General features: G+C 40.9%; 1 protein-coding gene across 3 annotated transcripts in view; it reads left to right on the top strand.

Moving 5' to 3' along the window:
* Positions 1 to 23644, top strand: part of ANTXR2 (ANTXR cell adhesion molecule 2) — a 174804-nt gene that overhangs the window by 46415 nt on the left and 104745 nt on the right. The window lies entirely within an intron of this gene.

Raw genomic sequence — 23644 nt, 5'->3', positions numbered from 1 at the left:
GTTCTGTATCTATATTCACTGATGCAGAATTTAATTGTGTGGGGTTTTGGTTAAAGGCAATTCTATTTTTCTTCCTTGTGTTATTTCCCTGGTGTATTTTCCAGCTTTGGAATGGGCTTTAAATAGTCAGCTGCGTCCAAACTGATTTGGACGGTGCTTTAAAAATGAATATTCAGCTAGTTTATTAAACCCTGAAAAGGTCTGGCTTGTCATAAGTTTTATGCAGATTAGCTACTCTTTAATAGGACTTAAGATGCTTTCGTCTGGATAATCTTTGGGCTCATTGTTAAACCTCTGACATTATCAGTGACACTTACAAGCTATTATTAAAATTATGTGTCAAGATATGTACCACTGCTCAACATGTAATGATAAAAGGAGGCACTAATTTAACAACTGCAGCAGTCTTCTAACAACATCATGGTCTAAACCAGCCTTATTCTAGATGTCACTGGCTGTACGTTATTTCTACAGCCTTGAAATCTCCACCTCCCAACTTCAGACATGCCCTAGGCTTTTAAGATCACTTTCGCTTAAACTTAATTTCTTTTACTTAGGTTTTCTGTTTAATGCTACCATGCTCATCAGGAATCAGAACTGTGTGGCGATTATAATTAGCTGTCAGGCCTTTACACTGTAAGAGGGGGAAGACTCTCCGACCATTAACCCTTAGAGGAGACAACTACTACAGTAGGAAAGAGGAGTTTGGGAGGAGCTTTCTGTTACTAAGCCAGTACTCGAAACAGTAGTTTACTGCCTTAGGGGGCTTCGCTGGCCCTGCAGCATGCGTTTAAAATGTTTCACTGAATGTGTAAGGTGCTGGCTTATCAGCAGCCCATGAAGGATCCACTGTCACACCCAGAGTCTCTTTCTTGGCACGGTTTTACTTCGCAAACACAAAAACACCCTGGGCTACAGCTCTCCGGGGATTTTCCCCTTTGCCTTTCTCAGCCCCTCCTGTTTCTGGACCTTTGGTAGGATCCTTCTGTGCTCTTTTAACTGAGCACTGCCTGCCAGGGCTTTCTCCTCTTTTCTGCATTACTCCAGCTTCCCACTGCCTCCCCTCCCAGGGGACTTTGGCAGCCTCTCCCAGGGAACTTCTGCCATGCCTGCCTCTGGCACCTCTCCTCTGCTTACTGACTGCCTGGCTCTTTTTAGCCCCAGGTACTGCTCTGCCTTACTAATAGCTGACCATTGGATGCACATCTGTTTTGTGTATTGAATGGCGGTTTGGAGGAGAAAAGTTGCAAATGAGTAAACTAAAATACCTTCAAGGGATGAGCTGCAGTGGAGGGGTGAGAGGGAGCTTGCATTATTTTATAATGGTGGAGAAATGTTGAGAATTAGGTTTTGGGGAGAGGGGATGAGTTTGTAATCTGGTTATGATGATGTCCTGGCGATGAAATTTGCTTTTTCATAACTGTATGTGATGTTGATGTGTCGTAACCAAGATGTATGTCTGTTAGAGCTGTTCTGCTCGGATATGACTCCAGTGTAATTCCCACTGATTTCAGTGGAGTTTTGCTGGCATATCACTGGAGTAATGCAGCAGCCAATAAGGCCCTGAATCTGCAGCCACAGCAAAACAGATTTTGATCTCGGCTAAGATGAATTGACATCATGCAGAGCTATGAGAAAGCCAATTTGAGCATCAGGAAGACATAAATTAATCGGGTTTAAAAACTCATCCCTTCCTCACCAAGCATAGTAAAACTGGAGTAATGCAGTGGTAACTCAGGCCCACAATGTAGCATAAACACACTGGAAATCCTGAACTTGTAACTAATCACCACCATAGCTAGTACTAGCCTGACACTATGGCAGTTGAACATGAAATGCACAGAATATTGATCGATCAATATTAAAACACAGTGTAAAGTATTTGAACATGCTGTATTTTTGTTGTTCAGGAAAGGGCTTGTTGGGCTGTGAAGTGTCACAGCAGAAGACAACATGCCATATTGTAATTGCAAGGCAAACAAAGTACCTAACTGCAGGGCAGTTCTTTCCAGCAGCGTTCAGAGGAAATACAAGCTGTAGATTAAAATATGTACAGATTCGACATAGCACCGCTTTGGAAAAGTTATCCAGCTATAACATGTACGTCCAAAACACTGCATGGAAGAAAAAGTCACAAGTTTTGGCTTAAAGATAAGCAGTACGCGGCAAGTCAGAAGATTGACAGCTATGAAAGAAATGTACATATTTGAACTCTTGACTTTCCATTGGCACAGCTCAGACTGTTGTTGGATACCTCCCAGTAATTCCTTATGTAGTGGATCTAATATTACTTCCTAATGTAGCAGCAATCTGCATGCTGTCTTCTGGAGTTCTTTTTAATGGAATTGGAAATGTTATATAGATTAAGTACAACAAAATATCAGACTAAGTTCATTTTGTAATTTAACTTGCCTTGAGTTGTTTCCTATGTGGATGCAGGGGGGGGGGGGGAATACAGTAGTTTCCCGCTTCATTTTTCCTCTTCGGTACTTACACAATCTTTAATTTTTGTAGGCTGATGAATTAAAAACGTTTATAAGTACGGCAACATCTATACGGAGCTTGAAGAGGCAAAAAATTCTTAAAATAAATCCATTTGGTTGGCAAACCACTGGTTTTATTGGATTAATGCCAAACATATTTCTGTTCTCTCTATATCTGGCTGCTGGCTGTAGTTTGTTAGATACCCACAAAATACTGCCTGGAGATTTATAGTGTGGCATTTCTGACAAAGTGGTACATTTTTAGATAGCAGCATGAAGCAGGGTGATGTGGCAATGTCAGCTGATGTGGCAGTGTGCATACAAAATTCCTCTTCATCACAGTTATAGATGGTATGCAAAATGAAGTTTGTACCCAGATAAACTTTTTTTTTGGTAGGTAGGTACCTGGTGTGCTAAAAGGAGATGTGACTTGGGATTTTTCTGTCTGTAAATATGAAGCACTGTGTTATGCGTAACTAAGAGCTCAGGGTGAAATTCACACCTGGGCAGAAGGCATGAGGCCTATGCACCACTTAAGTCACCATGAAAACAGCTAAATTGGGACTTAAATTCACTGAAAGTGAAATTCACCCCTGAGCAGAGGAGGTCAGCAGAATAGGTATGAGTTTTACATGAGTATTTCTGTTTGATGATTCTTGTTACTTTTTCATTTAAAAGTGAATTGAATTGAAAACAAAAACTGATCAATAACTCAGAGCAGTTATAGAATCTACATTTAGGGCCAAGCTAGCCCCTGGTGTAAACTAGTGGAGTTGAACCATTCATTCCAGATTCACCAAATTGGCACAATTTATATGGAGGTATAAATTGCCATTTGCCCTACATTGGATTCTCTGTCCATAAGGGACAGTTTTAATTCCCGTTGAGGACTCCATAGGAGCCCATCTGGTGGAGTGCACTGAACCCCATCTGTCCTGACTATGCTTCCTTCCCAGGCACCGTTATCTATGTTTTGCAGTGTGCTGGTCCCTAGTGGGCCTCCTGGTAAGGATGGAGGTTGCATTCGCTTTGTGACACAGAACCTTTCCTCTCCCCCAGCAGATTTGGGGCTTTCAGGGACCTGTGCCTGAGTTTATGTTAGCTGATGCTAATATAAACGCTGGCTGCTTCTGCCCAAATGTCTGACCCTTAGAGTTTTTTAAAAAAAAATGATACCCAATTACATTTTAAAATAAAATATTTGAAAACCATCTCCCCTTCTTTTTAACTGCCGAAGCCTGAACTTAATTTTCCATGATTCTCCTTTTGTAGCTGCAGGATATCATAAGCAGCTAAAGCAGAGAAGAGATTTCCCCTTCCTTCCTTCCTTGCTGTAGATATTTCTGATGTCATCCATCCTTGCAGAGAAAACCCAGAGCCTTTGACTCAGCTTCTCGAAGGCTTGCACAGGAGGAACTGATGTCTGTTTTAAAATAAATTATTGTTATTAATAGCTCTTTTTATTTCTACTCCTTTAATAGGCAGGTTTTCAAATGCAGGCTTTGAAAATATCTTTGTAGTTGTACCCAGCACAAACAAAGGGTTCCCATTCTTTGAAGTCAGTGGCAAAATTCCCATTGACTTCACTGGGACCAGAGTCAAGACCATATTTTTCTACCTTTTTAGCATCTTAAAAAGCTTTTGAAGTCATCTCAACTCAGCTTCCGCATTTCAGCTGATGTGTATGCAGAGGAGATGGCAATAATAAGATCAAATAACTTTTAAATTGAAGCAGTGCTCCCACACAGTACCGTATTTTATTGAAATTAAACAATCTGAGTAAATATCTACTGACATAAAAGTTCAATTTCCTGGTTTACATGAGTTATGTATACTCTAGTTTCTCCCTGAAAGATTACAGTAATAGATTTTGGATGTACAAGCTCTTCAGGCTAAAATCCTGCTTGGTTTACTCATGCAAGTGTTGCTGTAAATAGGGCAAGCAGGATTTGGCCTGTGCAATGAATTCCAGGCTTTTGTTTAAATGAAAGTAATTGAGAGGTTGTAGAGTAATCGTTGCAATCAAAATAGACTGGCAGAGAAGTACAGGGCTTCCCATAATGCAGCTGCAGCATCATTGGCATGCTTCCAGAATGGATACTGTGCTTTACATATTCTGCATTTAAACTGACACAGTGTATTTGTACTTAGCTCATGCCATAAAGTGAAATCAGAATGTAGGTCTCAGTTCAGCAAGGTATTTAAGCATGTGCCTAACTTTAAACCCATTGAATAGTTCTGTTGAAGGCATGGTGTTGCTCACATATTTAAAATTGGTTATGTGCTTAAGTGCCTTGTTGAATAGGGACAATATGCATGCATGCATGCTAATAAGTGTGTGTGTGTGGGGGGGTAATAGTGACAAAGATAAAAGAAGGGATCTCTGAAAGGTCTGATCTTTATTTAATAATTTTATTAATGATCTTGAAGTGGAGCTTATTTATGTAATTCTCAAATGACTCTGCATAGGAAAAAGATTACAGTGGCATTTAAAGACTTTAGAAACAGTAGCAAAAATAAGAAAACAAAATTCAATTTGGGAAAATGCAAGCTAATGTGTACGGGATGAGATAAAGCAACATACAGATGTTCAGTTGGTGGGAGAAACCGAAAAAAGCAGCAATACTGAAGAGACTTAGAGTGATGGAAGATGGCAAATTTTTTCTGAAATTACCCGGCAGCCCAAAAGGTCAACTCCGTTTTGAGTTGCAGGCCCAGAGGCACATCATATTATGGAGAAGTGAAATGATGATAATTCCTCTTGATACAGGTCTACACCTGGAGATGTTGCATTCAGTTGTGGGAACTTCATAATCAGAAAGCTACTGACAAACTAGACAGATTTCAGGGAAGAGGCAAGGGATTGACCTGTGAAGAAAGGGGATGTAACTAGGAATAATGGGCCAAAATTAAGAAAGAAGAGGTTTATGATAAATATCAGGACAATCTTGCGGGCAGCCGGAGTTATCAGACTGGCATTGCCTAAGGGAACTGGTGGAAGCTGCATCACTTGGGACAAAACACTGATAAATGTACAGAAGGGAACTAACTTGAGTTTTCAGGGAGATACGTTGGCTGATGTACTAGGTGGTTTCCATCTTTAAATTATGTGGGCCAGATTCTGCCACACCCTTCCATTGAGTTTCCTTTACTCTGTATATTCCCATTGATTTCAGTGGGATTCCTTGTGGAGTTAAGTACTGTTCAGCGTAAGTAAGTGGCAGAATCTGTTTGCTTTTATGAACAAAGCAGAGCACCAAAATTAAGATACATTTAGACGTACACTGGTTTGTCTGAGTGTAGGGGCAGCCTTAGTACTCTTGCTCCCTTGAGCTTATGGAGACCTAGTCGCAATGCAGAGATAACATGGTCTGACGGCAGTGTATGCTGCGGTTATAATGACCTGACTTGCTCTGTCTTCAAGTGATGTTGGCTTCATTTTTAGGGTCTTCTCGCTTACGATGTCCTGTCCAAAATGAATCGTGATAGTGGTCTAAGACAAAGGGAGAGGAAAATCCAAGTAAAGTGTTGTTGTGGTGGGGTAGGAAGGTAAAAGTTCGATTGTATGTATCCCCAAAATTGTACTTCAGTTCCAGTTTTGGAACATCTTTCTTACATTCGAACTTTTAGTCTGAAAAACACTTACATAAAGAGGCATGCAGGAGAGGGAGGCTTTAAATTGTTACAGCTGATCAGTTTGTTTTTAATATATAGTGACCAGTTTGAAGATCATTGGAAGGAGCACAAGATAGGATACTTTTTCTGGTAAATAATTGTAAAGGTATTTTGTACAGGCGTCACCCCAGTAATTAGCCAGAGAAAATGAAACAAATTATCAAGTAAAACACAGGAGGTCATTGTATCGCTGGGGCTCTTTTAAAAAACTTTTATAATAGTTAATTGTCCCAAAAGGGCAACAAACGTGGTGGAAAATGATTTTGTGTGCTGCTAAGTTTGCGTGAACCAGCTAGTGCTCAGCACTTGGTTTGATATTTTTGAACTGCAAGTACCAATTGAGAACATGCTTTTAGTTGGATATTAACCAGACTCCCCGACAAGAGGAGCTTGTGTCATTGAAATCTTTGTTCTTCCTGTTGACAGCAGCTGCTTCGTTTGTTTTTTCACTCACTTGTGAATGCTAGGGAAGCTCAGAAGGACCTATGAAACAAAAACAGCATTGTGCAGCCTTACACTGCCATTCCTCAGGTCCTTAATTTTAATGTTTCTTTCTTTTGGGCCATCCCTCTTCATTCCCTCGACCATTTCTTTGTAATTCAGTTCTGTCTCAATCCTTTCATATAAAAAATCACAGAAAAGAGTCAGAAAAAAATCTGAGTTAAATAATACAGACAAAAAGCCTGTACATTAGTTATAGAGGATTTCAGAACATAGCCTAATTGGGACTTTGAAGTCTAATTTTTTTCCCATTTCCAGAGTATAATATCTTACAAATTTCTAAAAGTGTTTTCTAGGATGAAAAAATGAATATTCTACTGGCATTTTCCCTTGAAATTCAATGATTTCTCCTAATTTCTTTTGAACTGATTAGGAAATAAGTCCTACTTAGTCTTATTAGGTCCTTGATGGTTAAGGACCATCTTGCTTTTCCTTTTTGCGGGTTCCCCCTTTTCTCCTGATCTTTGTTGTTTTTCCTTTATTTAAACAGTTTGTCCTCAAACTCATTTATTTTCTTTTCTGTTTTTTGGCGGCATGTGACAACACAGACAGGCATATGTATTTTCTCACCCTCTGGTCTGTAGTGAAAGTTTGTGGGAACGTGCTACTTGCATCCCTGAAGCACAGATTTAAGAAAGAATTAACTGCTCGGAGCAAAAGGTTTACTGGCTTTTTGTTCTGAGTCACATCTATAAAAGGCCTTTCATTTCTGGGTTGTATTTTGTTTAACATTTCTCTGAAATTTATCAGTTTATTACAAAATTAAAAAAAAAAGATGAAAATCAATGCAAAAAATTAACTTCACAGTATTCTGGGTAAATATTGATGTTAATATCTGGGGACAGGAGGCCAGAATAAAACCAACAAATAGAGACAAGTAAGAATATTGAAAGTAAAAGCAGTTTGAGCCTTTATCTTTTTATTTTCTTTTTAAAATAGTTTACTGTTGTTATGCTTGATATAAGGGTCTTCAGTACAAATTCCAAAAGATCTAAGTACTGTCGACTCTCTCAGCAATTTTTTCAAATGGTCTCTTCTAAGGCCTGCTCTCGCTCCTGCAGACCTAGAAAATAGTCTCTCCACGTCAGCCTGGTGGGACACTGAGGATGCAGGAAGCAGCCTGGTTCATAAACACATCTACCCAGTGATCCAAAACTTGGGTGAAAATTGGTTTAAAAACAATGAAGGATAGCTTTTGTAAAACCTGGGAATGCTTTGGGAAAAATTGGTAAAAATGGAAAACGAGGGGCCTTGCCTATCTAGCGCTTCAAAAAATGCAAATTTAGTAATTATGAAAGGAGCCAAATTAATAAACCAAGTTATTAATGTTATTATCTGGTATTGACTTAACTTTTAGAGACCTCAACTTAGATTGGGGTTCCATTGTGCTGGTCACTGTGCAAACACAGAGTAGAGACAGTCCCTGCCTTGAAGAGCTGACAATCTACATTGTCAGGAGAGAAAAAGGGTGGGGGAAGGGAAGTCCCCATTTTACAGATGGGGGAATTGAGGCATGGAGAGATTTTAAATGATTTTCCCAAGATCATACAGGGAGTCTGTGGCAGAACTGCAAATTTTACCTACATCTCCTGAGTCTTAGTCCACAGAGTAAAATCCTTTATGCACAGAACAATTACAGCTCTGCAGTAGTCAGTGATGCCAGCCATATAATGCACCAAACTTTGACCCAGGGGAGTTTAATTATGGGGGTGAAAGGGGCTTTCAACCTCCGTGACTATTCAGCCTCTCTGGTATGGAGAATTGTGCGTTTTTGTGGGTCTGAATGTGAATGCTGCTTCACTAAGGGTATGTCTACGCTGCAATTCAAAACCCGTGGCTGGCTTGTGCCAGCTGACTTGGGCTTTTGGGGATCGGGCTATGGGGCTGTTTAATTGCAGTGCAGACGTTCTGTCTTGGGCTGGAGCCTGGGATCCAGGACCCTGCAAGTTAGGAGGGTCCCAGAGCTGGGGTTGCAGCTCTAGCCTGAATGTCTACACCTCTATCAGACAGCCCTGCGGGCCCGAGCTCCGTGAGCCTGAGTCAGCTGGCACAGTACTATATTCTCAGCCCAGCTCTTAGGGTATGTCTAATTGCGGTGTAGACATACCCTAAGAGCTGGGCTGAGAATATAGTTAAGCCCTGGAATAGGCTTTCAGGGGAGGTTTTGGTGTCCCCGTCGTTGGAGGCTTTTAAGAACAGGTTGGCCAAACACCTGTCAGGGATGGTCTAGGTTGACTTGGTCCTGCCTCAGCACAGGGGGATGGACTAGTTGACTTCTCAAGGTCCCTTCCAGCCCTACCTTTCTATGACTGTATGATCAACTTGTGTCACAAAGGGTACCCAATAGCCATTAGGTGACAGTGATTTTCCCTCACTATTGAACTGGGCAGGATTGAAATTGGTGATGGAGCGCTGAAAAGCTCTGTATCTCATTTGCCGCCTCTTGAGCTGCCCAGTTCCTGCCTTTGAACCACTTAGTCCCTCTTCTTCTTTCCCTTTCTTTATATTGTATTGTTTCACACCATTCTTCAAATAAGAAGTCCGGCAGATTTGAATAAGTCTGCATACCCCTGGATTGGAGTGTAGGTAGTAGTACATACTTCCACACTCATGCCCTGGGAGAGGAAGGCATCCCTTTGCAGGAAGGGTGCTTCAGTTCTATTGAAATGAATGGGAATTAAGCACATGCTTAACATTGAGCAGGTCTTTTAAAAACTTTTCTGAATTGGGGCTACAGAACGCCGACGTGGTGGTGGCAGCTCCTAGCTTTACCTGGCCCAAGGAATGGAATGATCTCGGTGATTTCTGAACTCAGGGGTTTCTGTAAGACATTGAGGCCCAGAGCCTATTTATGTACCTGACTCCCATTGAAACCAATGGAATTTAGACACACTCTGAGGATTTGGCCCGAGTTCTGTTCTGACACTGTTCTATCCTCTATGGTCATAGCTTAATTTTAATTGAAAACACTTGAAAATAATATAGTGAAAGTCTCTTTAAAATGAATTTATTTATTGTCATCAACAATGCCTGTCTGCTACATTGAGCACCTTGGACATTTATTTAAAGAAACAATGCAAGAAAAACAAAACCAGCAGAAAAACTCCCGCAAGATTCCACCCCAAACCCACTCCAGTAACTGGGGCTGTCTCCACCAAACCTCTGTGCCCAGTAAATGAGCTTTCTGTAAGTGGAAGCATACAACTCTCACCCCACCATTGCTTTGTACTTCCCTTTCTTTATAGTTCCTTGAAGCCTATCAATGAAAAGTGTTGGTATTTTGAGCCCTGCTTTCTGATTTTGAAATCTAGTCTTGGGGGTTGGCATGCAGCACCAGATTTAAGAGGAAGAGTAGGAAAACGTGTGACGTAAAGCCAGACACAGCTGAGATGTGTGCACGGGGGTACTTGATACGGTGACTGCTCCAGTCTGGTTTTCAGACAATTGTCCTCATTGTCTGGCTATTCTGGAAGAAGGACAGGAGACTGGATGTGGTTTAATGAGGCTGCACTTTATTCCTAAATGTCTGGGAGTACCTGGCAGATAAAACTGGACAATGGAGGTAATTCCATAATCATTTACATATAGCCGGGGGGCTGCTGGCAGCCCTTGCCCTTACTCATCTTGTGAACCCACTGCTGGGACCTCACCAATCCTCCCTTCGAATGAGAGTTGGGGTGGGGGGGAGACTATAAAAAGAGGGGGAGATTGACTCAGAGGTGGACAACACCCTCCCCCCACCTCGCCATTTCCGGACCTTTAAAGAATCCTGCCTTTAAATCCTTTCCCAGTCTGTTCTGTCTGGTCACCGGATCCATTCCCCATGGAGCACCCGCACTGGACAGCTGCCCCAAGCTTACCTAATGAGTCACGATATCATTATACCCCCAACCCACTGCGGGGAAGGTGAAACCCCCCCACCTCGCGTTGGCCAGGCTGGTGGTGAGGGGAAAAAATTCTTTTTCTGCCTCCTGAGAAAGGAGCAATTAGCATAATAGCCACAATTGTTCATGATGAAACCTGGCATTTCAATTACTTCCAAGCTGGGGAGGGGTTGGGTTCTGTTCAGCCTGGTCCAGGTGAAAAACAAGAGGGCTTTTGCTGCACAGTTGTGGGCATAAATAGCCCTTTTCTCTTCCTGGCATCTAGGTTGGTGTCCCCACACTGACCAGGTATGGAGCTGTCTCCATGTAGCAGGCAGCCCTCTGGCTCCCCCCCTTCCTAAAGGGGAACACACCTTTTCCGACAACCCAGACAAAAGGGCGCCACCTGCTTAATGTGCGGTGAGGTCATTCACGGTCAGCCGAAAGGTGTTCCATAAACTAGCTGGCAGGGACAGTTGCTGCTGAAGGAGACTGGCTTCCCTTTTCCATCCCCTTGGACCCTTCTTGGAAATGAAGCATGTCATATCTGTGCCCCATCCCTGCTTTCAGTCACACTAGTCTGGGAGCCAGAATTTTAAAATTGCTTCTGAATTTAATCTCCTGCATAACAGCAGCATGTTACATTGGCCAGTCACATTTGTGGTAAGTTCATTACACAGGCAGACTGCCACAGTAGTGCTTGTATCTTCTGGGATATGTATAATATATGCTGAACCAGAGCAATCCATCCTTTATAAAGTTTCTGACTTGGCTCTGCTCAGTAGAACTTTACTTCCCAATTACTTCAGATTACTCGAGCAGTAGAGACTTTAACAATTACCTGTAGATGTAAACCTCCCATTTCTTCCTCCACATATGAGTGTATTATTCAAAGTGTAGTTGTAGCCACGTTGGTCCCAGGGTATTCTAGAGACGAGGTGGGTGAGGTAAGACCTTTTACTGGGCCAACATCTACTGATGAAAGAGAGAAGCGTTGAAGCTCACACAGAGCTCTTTCTCAGGTCTGGGACAAGTACTTGTCTCTGTCTGTATTATTTAAAGCAGCGGAGAGACCGCTTCTTTTGTGTCCTTGAAAAAAACACCTAGTGTACGGCTGTTTTCATGGGATGTTAACATGTGGCAACCATTTTGTTTGTAAGTATTCAGTATATCACTATCACTTCATTGCCTTGTGGTTTTGCTTTGTTTTCCTTATTTTATTTTTTTTTTGTGTGGGTGTTAAGAACTCCTATGAAAAGAAGAAGAAGAAGAAGAAAAAAAAGGGCTGCCACGTAATGTGACTGATGTTTAATATGTTTGCCTAATTAACTTTTGGCTAAGGATTCTAACCCATTAAATAGCTAGTTAATATATGTTTCGAATAAACACATCTGGTCCTGCGATGAGTGAAGGTTCTGCCTGTGTGGGGGTGACAGATGTGGCAGTCTTTTCCCCAGTTCTCTTTTTTAAATAATTAACACCACACTGGTGAAGTAGCCATAGACAGACCGCCTCGAAGCCAGCTGTTTAGTCTCAGAGCTGTATCTATGGACATGTGCCTCATCTCATTAGTCTGCTCTGTCTGTTGCGTTCCCTCTTCTTTGGCATTTCAACAAACATGTTTAGTCCTCAGAAACATTTTAAAAAAACAACAACTTTGGATGCTTGGATTTTGGTCTGAAAGGCAGCAGGGAAGGAGGGAATATACATCAGGCCACCCATGGGGCAGATAGGCCTGGCCTCTCAAGCTTTAGAGATTGTTTGGAGATGCCAAACAAAGGGCATTTGAACTAGTCCCGCCCAGGTGTTTCATTATTTGGAGTTGCTGAGATGGGTTTGGAAACAACAGTCTTTCAACAATGTCTTGTGTTAGTGTATTTCTTTGTTTGATATGTGACTGTACTGCCTGGAACAGTTGGAAATTCTTATCAATTTCAGCAAAGAGAAAAACTAACATTAGCTGTATACGTAAGGGATTGGACTTCGCCTGTCAAATGTTCTTTGATTTTTCATATCTCCATGTTGGTGGTGGTTTTAAAGTTCTTTTTCAGTAAAGGGTGGGAGGAAAAAAGGTCACTTGCTGGTCTGTTTATTTAATTTATGTATATATTTTGCAACAGGCTAATTTGCACTAAAATAATTTCTTAAAGTGAGATTTAAATTCATGTTATCCAAAGGGCATGGTATGATTTATTCTTACTTTCAGAGGTCCATGAACCCTGATCATTGCATGTCCGTACCCTAATGGTTAACATGCAGCTGTCATTAGTTCTAGTGATATGGGCTCAGTCTGTGACCTTTGTTTTGTAAGACATCAACAATAGCACAGCTGCCCCTGCATAACTGGGATCTCAAACCTGCAATTTGGCAAGAAGAACAGAACAAATTGGATAAATATACATAAACGCATTGAGAAAGAAGGAAGAACAGAATGAACCAGTGCATTATTCTACAACTCGTTTGATGGGGATGATTTAAGTAGGCATATGGTATAGTTAATGTGCTTTCAAAAACATTGGCCTGATTCTTCACGCAAATATGTAATAAATATCTAAATAAAAAGAGAGCTGATACAGTATCAGTAGTTCTCTTGAAGGAGACATAGGAATGTTTGTAGAAGTGTGTGTGTGTGTGTCGGGGGGACGTGATGGGGATGTCACATAGATTTAGATTCCCACAGAAAGTGTCATTAATTGACTTTTGAGATTATGCAGTTGTTTTCTCACAACATTGTATGCTTAAAAAAGCAAGGAAGTAATAAGTTAAGACAAGCATCACACCCAACACGATACCCATTTCTAAGCTTTAGTAGCCAATTGTTATCGTAACGCTAGACCACAACCCCCTTAAAATCATCTTTAAACCTACACACTTTTTCAATTCAACCATACTGTCACCTTTAACACACACATTAAAGAACTGAAAACCACACGGCAATGCACATCCTTAATTTTGATCTTCTAATGCTACATTATTTAGTAACTTAATGACAATGGTAAGTTAAAATTAGTCTTCGTATTTCAGCATTCCAGATGGAGAGTGAATTCAAAGCAGATTATATACTCCTTTTTTAGCTTATTAAAAAAGCACTCATATATTTAAATTGTGATGCTTAAAAATATCAGATCAGCTAATCATCACACAGTACTTCACAAAACTATACAAGAATACTATTCAAATTTTATATATATATTTACACACACACACACACAGATATATAATTTCTATATGCATTGCTAAACACATTAGGTAATTATGGATCAAATTCTCTGCTTGTATAAATGGGTGCGACTCATTTAGCGCTGCAGCAGTTAACGCTCGCAGAGCATTTGACCCTGTGCATTTAAGAGACTGGAGTTAAATGTTGTGTGTTTATTTTAGCTTTTTTTTTTATTACATGTAACATCTAAACAAGAAGGGTGAGGATGTGAGGCTGGAGATAATTAGTGTTCTTTAGTGGGCTTATTTCTGGAGTAACCATTTCAAATGACAATTTTCTGAATACCCCCCCAATTTTTTGCCCTGGTTGCAAAAATGAGAATTATGAAGAGCACACATCAAATATGAAAGATGAACCTCAAGGAATAAACAAGATAGGAAGTTGGTTGTAATCTGTTGTTTTGGTTCAAGGACCTTTTTGAGTCCTATAGGAACAAATGACTGAATGCTTCCTAGGAAGTGCTGAGCATTATCTTTTTTTGAACTGTTGAACTCCTGCTTTGCTGGATTAGTAGTGTTAATGTAGCCTAAGTGCTTTTTACTTTCTGAGTCCAGTTTTGCCCACAGAACAAAATCCCTCATTAACTTCAGTGGGAGCTGCTGAGTGCTCAGCACTTTTAAAAATCAGGTCATTTTATGTGCCGAAACCCGGGTGTAGGCGCACATTTGTGAAATTCTTAACCAGATTGACCACATGTATTGTCAGAGCTGCCTATCCAAAACCTACCCGATCACCTTTCCCATAGAAAAAATGATCAATACAAACTGATGATTGGTAAGATTGTCAAGTCAAGACATGGTTTCTTGAGCCATGGTCTAACAGGTGCTTCCTTAAGGAAAGCAGGTACCCTGCTCTACTTAAGGGAGGTGTCAACAGCCTCCTGTAAAACTGGTTTCAGCACTTCCTCTCTGACCCTCACCATCCATGAAGTGGTGCGAACCAAGATCATAGGTTGTTGTCTGAAGTTCCCCATTTACCTTCAGAACCTCATTGGGTGAAACCTTGCCAAAACCTAAGTAGAGAAGACATTCAGGCACTGTTTTGCTGCCCTCCAGAGCCAGATAGTTCATACCTGCATGAACTATCATTTCCAAAAAGGAACATGAAAATTTCTCATATTAAGAAAAACTCGTCTCTGTCACTAACAGTCCAGCAGCTGGAGGGATTCCTCGATGTGGGTCTCTACTAGAAGCTATGGTGCGGGTGCCGAATGCCTTGAGCAATCCTGCAGCGTATAACTTCAAAACCCCTTTTATTCTGGAATCTGTCATACTTGGCACATGACTTCGGTCACTAGGGCTTTAGCTGCCTTTTCTTTCAAAGGCCTCCTGTACCATGAATGTTGAGGACAAAAATTTGGAAGAGGGTGTTTGTGTCAGCAGGCGCTCAAGTTGTGGAAACCTCCCCAAAAGCAATTTGGGAGATTAATTTGAGCTGGAAGCCAACAGGGAGTTTTTTCTGAGGGCTGCAGGATAGGACCTAATATCTATTATAAATATTAACTTCTGAAATATTTTAAAAAGGACATTTAGTTTGACAAGATTAGATTATAATGGGAAATATTCACAGATGGAAACATCTTCAGTGAATTGTATAGGCATGCTGGCTGTTAAAGACATGTGGATCTTATGTTAAGATCACTAGTAATTTCTAATGCAGTCCTTCACTGTCCTCACTAGGGCACACAGTGTTCCCAATGCATTAGGAAAGACTGCATGAGCAGAACTAAGTGCTTAATATTATGCAGTGGCCATAGAATCTTGAGCTGAATTAATAGACTGATTTAACATAATAATGACTCTTCATAGCATGGCACTGCAATTTCCCATGATTCCATGAGATCAGAGCTATTGCACTGCTGTCCTCCAATTCCCTGTCTTAAATTCACAAGTGCTGCCAAGCGAGGAAGTGTTTAAGGACCTTTGAACTTCTACCAATTCCGCCAGTATATCAAACAGTCTGCAGTGGAAGCTTGGTATTGTTGGGACTCCACTGGGGACACAAGTTACGCTTTGGTAGTGTTTTTGCTCTGCTCAACTAAGGGGGTGGGAAAAGACTGCATTCCGTTTTTAATTCTTTAAATGTTACGAAATTGAAATCATTGGCTTTGCGTATGGGGTAGGTAGTGTTGTTTTGGGAAAAATTCAATATTAATTTTTATATCCTCAGCCAGTGTCAAGAATCTGAGCAAAAATATCACCATTGTAGAATATTAACCATGTGCAGTACTGTCGGTGCTCATTATTGAGTAAAGTCTGTCCCAGCCTTCTCGGACACAGTAGAAACATATCAAGGTACTTGCATGGTTTGAAGCACAGCTCTGTGGGAGCTCACTGTGCTCCACTGCACCTGCAACGTTTGGAGCTGCAGCAGGGGAGCTGCACCAATCACTCCTCCTCCTCGAGGCAGGGAAATGAGACAGCAGGAGCAGAAGCTTCTGCACCAGGAAGGAGAAGATCGGCAGCCATTCAAGAGCTTGCAGAATGGAGGTGTATGCTGTTACCTCACAAGCCAGTAGATCTCTTGATTGCACAACCTGCCCCCCCGGATACACTGTTCTTCAAGTATCGCTTTGACTCTTGCGTCCTCTGTTTATTTTGCTGCATCATGTGCCTATGCAGTACCTCCTTGCAGTGGGACCATGATTTGTCCCTAGTTTCGGACAGATTAATGGAAATTTCATAAATAGTTCTCTGAACGACTGCAGATTATGGTCAGGTTTTCAAACTGACAACCAAATCCATACTAGTATTTTTTGACACAAACATTGAACAAGTAGTAACTCTGAGTTGTACTGCTTCAGGGCAGATTCAAGGAATCAGAACGTGGTCCCTGATTCAAGGAATCAGAACGTGGTCCCTGATTCCTTACTTGTTCCAGGAAGTAATCTGCTCCAGCCTATAGCTGCTGCTGATTTCCTTTCTCTAGGTGTCAGGCACCCGATATTGCAAAGGCTTCAGTAGAAGGTATGGGTGCTCAGCTCTTCTGAAAAGCAAGCCGCTAATTCAAGTGCCTAAGCATAGGTTTAGATCCCTAATTAATCTATTCAAATTTGAAAATTGTGTTCTATAACAGATTCATGGAGCTGGTTTTACACAGATATGAGACCATATTTTCTCTGTAAGGAAGTGGCCTTTAACCAGTCGAAAGGTGTCAGACTCAATCAAACAGGGTAGTATTGGTGAGAAATGGAATCTTCCAAATATATGTTCCTTTAGAAACAGTGTTGGGGTTTTTTGGGTATGTATGTGTGAGGTTTTTGTGTGTGAGAAGGACAGATGTATTCAGAGATATAAAATGTCAATGGAGGGGAGTGAACTGAAGGAGACAACAGCCAAGCATGCAACTGATGTGTTTCTTTATAATGGGATCATTTTGTGTGTGTGTGTGTGTGCACTTGCGTGCACATTAAACAAAAGCATTTGACATACGTCCTCATGCTGTGATTAGATCCACCCATGTGGACTCTTGCACTATCAGGGATCTGATTGTGGGGCTGGGACCATAGTACTGAACAAGATGACTTGTCCCGCTAAATCGACCGCAGATCACTCTCCCGTCAACGCCTAAGAGAAATAATAACATGCCGTCATTTGGCTCAGCCAAACCCTTCCTCCATCCCAGTGCCTGGTTATGAGTGTGACTCTCTCTCTCTCCTGACTTCTAATATCAAATATAAGGTAGAACTACATGCAGTTCACTGGAGGTAGTTGCCTTAACAAAATCCCCCCTTTTTAACGCATAAATCTATTCCCCCCCAAAAGAAACTCTGTGCAGCGTTTTAGCTCTTTTAATGCTGGCACTTGATTCCAAAATATCTTTAGTCACCATAATTTTAATAACTTTTTGAGCAGTTGCCAGTTTAATTTTCAGTGTGTGAAAATTGGAGGTAAATTATTTATTACTTCCAGCAAATGTCTTTCATGATTTTATTTAATTTTTTCATCTTTTTTAATGGATTGTAAAATGGCAGTCTTTTATTGGATACTCATAAAGTAAGGAGCAAATGAATACTTTGCAAATAGGTTACTGTGGATTGAAATGTCAGCAATATTTCACAGGATATGAAATTCCTCAGACCAGAGCTGACCTGACATACGGCAATGGGCCATATTCCTCCTGTGTAACCATAAAACATAGCTGGACACAAAGAAAAAAAAAAAGTTGTGACTTCTAGGACTTTTCAAGTTGCATTTGTTGTTCATTATTTAGAATAGTGACCAGTGGTTATGACTGTTGCAGCTGAAGTTGTAAAACACTTTCCATTATAAAATCATGTTTACCCTGAACTGCCTGAAAAAGGAAAAAAGAGTCTTTTCAGCTGAAGTTTTCCACGTGTGGTATCTGGAAAAGTTCTGCTAAATCCTCATCAGCTATTTTGGAGCACGGGGGTGAAAAAATATGCCTTTTCCCATTCTAAAACAAGCTCAGAAATGTGAACTATTGGGAAATTGCACCCTGGACCTACGTAGCAAAAAACACGGTTTAACCTGTGAATACGTGCACACCTAGCTAATTGTACATCCTTATTGGTTCAGCGCTTACAAGCGCCTCAGGCCCATCCCCTTGGGCAGGTGGCTAAAGGAGGAGACCATAAGACAGGAGCAGCACTACTGGATAAGTATCCCACTTAGAAATCACGGGAATCAACTGTTGTTTTTTCTTAGCCTATAAATAGTAGATCCCCAGGAGCAGAGCTTGAAGGAGCCCAGCAGCTCCTCCACCAGCCTCTGGAGGCTCACTCCAGCAATCCCACTGAGCAGGCTGTGCATGGGGAAGCGAGCTGGCTTGCAGTGAGCCAGAGGAAATGGCAAGCAGGGCTTGAGGTCCATGGTTGGGGCCAGTGGACCTCCATTTCTGAATCTCTGATGATTGTCCCTTGGGACTGCTGAGATAAAGTTGCTGTGGTAACCTTATCATCTACAGTGCTGGACTTTTTGTGTTTTTTAACTAGAGCAGACTGGAGCAACTTCTAAGGTTTTCGGGGTTTGTTTTTGTTCCCCATTGGAATGAAAACAAAACCTTCCAAATGTTCTTGCGAAAATGGAATCCTGTCCAAATGTCCACTTTCAATTCAGGAGGAAGTGTCATGCAGGCTGGTGTTTTAGGCCCAGGTTCAAGTCCTTGCCCTTCCAAATTCAGAGCAGAGTGGGATGTGGGTCTCCTATCACCCCAGGCCAGCTCTGGGCTATTGAATGTGAGAGTCTCTTGCTCTCTTTCAGCCCTCGATCCATAAAAAGATTTTTCAAAAATGTTCCAAACAGCTTTTTATTTTAACTTCAGATCATTGTAGTTTTTTCACTGTTTCCATAGTTGCTTATAAAGATTGTGGGACAGATCCTCCATTGGTGTAAATTGGGTTACATCATTGATGTCAGAGTTATGCTGATTTACACTGACAGAGGATCTGATTCTGTTTTGTTTCCTTTTTTAAAATTTAACAGACCCTACTTGTTCTGATACTACTTTTGTCATCAGTATGTTATTTCTTCAGTTGGTTTGTTAGAGAGCTTCTTGTCTGTTTTATGTGGGGTCATGTTTGGTAAATGTCTATATGTTAAGTGAGTGGTGTTTGGCAGCTATGAGATTCCAAATGTCTAGGAAGAAATTCTAAACAGTACTAAAGTAAGGAGCTGAGCATATTGGGCTAAATATAACTGTGCATGTCAGAAATAAACTTTCAAAGGATGTAACTGTCATAAGTTGATATTTGAATGTACAGCTAGTTACTTGGGCGTACTTAGATATCCTTAGATTGCGAAGACACAAAAGCATAGACGGTCCTCCTTAAATGTTTGGAAAGCAGCTAGCGCACTGTAGGTGCTCTCATAAATAAATAAATTAAATATTTGTTTGAAGATCAGTGTATCTGTTCAGATTTACAAAACCACTTGTTCTAGCAGTCAGGCATTTGCAGAAATGTTACCTGGCAGTTTAAGTCATGTGTTCTCTTAAGCTTCAGTCATGTGCTCCCTGGGACGAAACCTTTAGTAAAGGTCTAAATTCTATAGCCAAGATTTTCAAAAATTCAATAATGATTTAGGGTGCCTCAGCTTTGGGTGCCCCAACCTAAGACACCTTTAAAACAGTTAATATGTCATGTTAATGTGTGTAAATCTTTTCTCTTGGGTGTTTGGGAGGGGATTGAAGGTATAGGTTGATATATTGTGAGATTATTATCATCATCATCATCATCATCATGACAGTGGACTGGCACTGTGTGTTTATGGCCAAGCATGTCAGAAATGTTTTCTGGATTTCTGGATTGTGAAGGGCATAGGCAGATACCAAAAATCAAAATAAATACAACATTGCTTATGTCCCTCAAACATGACAACTGCAGGAAAGAAATTATTTTGTATCTTGACATGTTGATAGTTTTGAGGATGAGACAGTTATCTGTCTGAGTTCACTCTGAAGCTTCAAGAACTGAAAGAATATGATCAACTCCTCTGAAAATCTTGGATGGCTTGTCCCTGCAGCTGTATATCAAGAAGTAAGCTGATCTAGAAACTGGTTCTTCTGAGTTGGTTAAATTTGAGTTGATAGCTGATGTGTTCAGTGAGCCTGTTGCTTGAGATTTTTGTCAGAGCATTTGACAGCTCAAGGTTGGTGGAACATGCAGCCTGGCAAATGGCACTGGGAACCTGATCCTGCTCAGATTGAAATCCATGGGGATTTCACCTTTGGGCCTGACATAAATGTAATCTATACCTGTTGTAAGGACACGACATTGCCATGTAAAGAGACTTCATTGTAAGTGGAAATTAGATCTTTTGTCTTCAGTATGGGAGAAGGATTAAGTCGTAGATAGCGTCAATAGCAGCCTTGTCAGCAGTGTCCACACAAGAATACGGGGTGCTCTTTATTTTAATAACTGGCTTTTGGTTTTGTTTTGTTCTGAGTAATGTAGGCCATGACAGGAAACCTAGAGTATGCTCCCATTCAAGTCACTGGAAAATTGTGTCTTTGACTTCATTTATCCCACTTCTGAGATCCTGTTTCCAAATCACATTTAATAATAAGTATTTATTCATGTACCGTGTCATTTGTGCGTGAGATGCGTGGTGCAGTCTTCTGAAACCAAGCGTAGGAGCCTGAAACTCTATCCCTGACACCAGCTGCTCACCACAAACCCTGTGTGGCCTGGGGCAAATCATTTAGGGTTAAAATTTGCAAAACTGGGTGCTTTCAGTTCTGCTCCTAAATCGCTATTTATGCAATTAAGGGATCTTATTTAGGTAACTAACATTGGCACCCAAGTTTGATGATTTTGGCCATACTCTTTGCCTTAGTTTTCCTGGTTTGTAAAGGGGTAGATAATAATCCTTGCCTACATCTCAGGCATGTCGGCAGGACTAAGTCGTTAGGCTGAACTGCATGTCCCTCATCTTTTCTCAGCGAATTGCAGTCTGCGTGCCCCTCGTGGTAGTAAGCCTGCTTGGAGCAGGTACACAGAAGGTCACCATCTGTATACTGCTAGGCCTCTTGACCCTGCTGACATGGGTCACAAAAGGTGTGGGTGGAACCAGAACCCTCTGGAGTTGTGCTAATTCAGCACATTCTCTGAGCAGTCCCTTGCTGGCAGGGCTGGAGTTTAAAACCGCCATTCCTGGTGGAAAGCAGTGATTGCAGCTCATAGCTGCCCATTCTCACTCTGGGGTATGAATCCCTGCTTGAGCTCAGCTGCCCCAAAAGGCACGACTGGATGCCCTCTGCCCCTAGTATAAAAGTATTAGCTATTATGTAAGATTTTTTTCATATGTCCTGTTTGGTTAAAAGGAGTTTCTTGATCCACAGTGTGTTTCTTGTAATGATTGGAGAAACTTCTGTACTCTTCTAGAGTATTTCTGCCATCTTCAAGTTTCCTGTGGTGTTCAAAGTGCCGACTAATGTAACCAGAACAGAGCTTCACCTATTCGTAACAACACTGTGTGACCCTACTATGTTCCAGCAGATGCTCGTGAGGCTCCGGGCTAGGAAAACGTGCCTCAGGAATCACAAAAACGTGGAAGCTGCAAAAGCCACCACCTGGAAAAAATGTTAAAAAACCCCATAAGAAATCTAGGGAAAGAACTGGCCCTTCCAATTACTTGTAGATTAGAGGCTGATTTAAAAAAAATCCAACACCAACAACATGCATTTCCCCACAATGCAGAGAAGGGGAAAAAGACTAAATGACTGAATGTTGCTTCAAACACTAAGTTAGGGCAAAGTTTAAGGGGTTTGATTATAGTCTTTAAGGTTGGGATTTTCAAAGAAACCTAATAGAATAGAATTAGGCACCCAACTCCCAATTCGGTGTGTTTATGAGACTGTCTCTCTCCCCATATATTACTACAACAACTGAGCTCATCTGAGGTGTTTGAGCTAACAATACCCTCCTTCAGGTTGTTCTGCAAGCTACACCTGTTTGCTCTTGAGGAGAAGAGAATGTTTGTGTGTTTGTGTGAGGGGTCTGGGAGCAGAAAAGGGAAGACTAGTGTCGGAAGGGTGCCTTTGAGCTGGGAAAAGGTTGAGGGAGGTGCTTTTCTGGTTGGATATTTACAGGTGTTGCCCATGTCTAGGAGCCTTGTTTTGTGGTGATTCTAATAAAATAATTACATATTCATGTCTTTGTAATGAGTTAAGAGTTTTTAAGGTAGGTGTAATTATAGAAGTGAATAAATAAAGAAACAAACATTACCAAACATTAGATACACATGCAAAGAAGAATACATCTGCAAAGATTCAGTTGCTTGCATGATTTAGTTTCTGATGTGTTTATTTTCTAGTAGCTCAGCTGAAAAAATTAGAACCTGGGTATATTACTGAGCTTTCAGTTACTAGGGTTGAAGATGGCATTCTGTCATTTTTTTCCTCTTATTGTCAATGTATGTCTTGGATTGCCACTAACATATTGAACAAATCAGCTAACTTCCAGAAAGTACAGAATATGATGAAATACCATTAGAAAGTTTTACTGTCGTAACACACACGAGTTTGTTAGGAATGAAAAAGTTGGCAAGTCCCAGAAGGGAAAGACTCAGGCGAAAAAAAGAACCAAGAGGTATTCCAGGCTCACATTCAAATTTTAAAAATAAAATACATAGGAAAATCAAGCAACTGAAAACAGTTTGAATCTTTCACCCATAAATCTATAGGATGCAGTAAAATTTATAATCACAGGCATCCTTGCAGTCTCCTTGCCAAATCCAGGAGTTCTCAATCCTTGCTCAGTCAAAACTCCTGTTGATCTTAGTGGGAATTTTGCCCATGAAAGGACTGCAGGATTTGTCTTAAAAATAGTAAACAAAGAGTTGAGAGCTCTAAAAATGTAACTTAAACAAATTTCTAATGTCACTGAAGATTAAAAAAAATATTTTAGTGGGTATATTATAGCGCAGGTTCTCAAACTTTAAAATCCTAGCGTGTTATATTTAAAACTCAGAAGCATATGGAGGACCATCTTTGGAACTTTGATCATTGTAGTTGCATACTAATACTGCATTGTGTTGCTATACTTTAAACCAACCTGCATATCTCCTGTGTGTGGCCCCTACTGGTTCATGCATCACAGTTTGAGAACTGCTGCTATAGGGTCTCCGGTCTGTGGGTGAATCCCTGGCCCCAATGAAGTCAATGGAAGTTTTGTTAATGATTTCAGTGGAGCCAGGATGTCACCTTATAGAGTATTAAACCAGTCCAATGGCTTGACTACTTGAAGATTCCTGGACCCATTCTATTCTGTTGTGGATGTCTATTATATTTAAAAACCAACCAATCAAAATTTCACAACAGGCCGAGCATAAACTTCTCATTTAGAGAGGTCACTATTTGAAATGGACAGTGAACACTTCAGACATTAGTATGGGCATCAATTTCACCTCAGAATATTATCGCCCAATGTCTTAGCTAGTCAG

Source organism: Caretta caretta, chromosome 4 (assembly GCF_965140235.1).
Source record: "Caretta caretta isolate rCarCar2 chromosome 4, rCarCar1.hap1, whole genome shotgun sequence".
In the NCBI taxonomy this organism is placed as follows: Eukaryota; Metazoa; Chordata; order Testudines; family Cheloniidae; genus Caretta; species Caretta caretta.
This window is presented reverse-complemented; position numbering and strand designations above follow the sequence as displayed.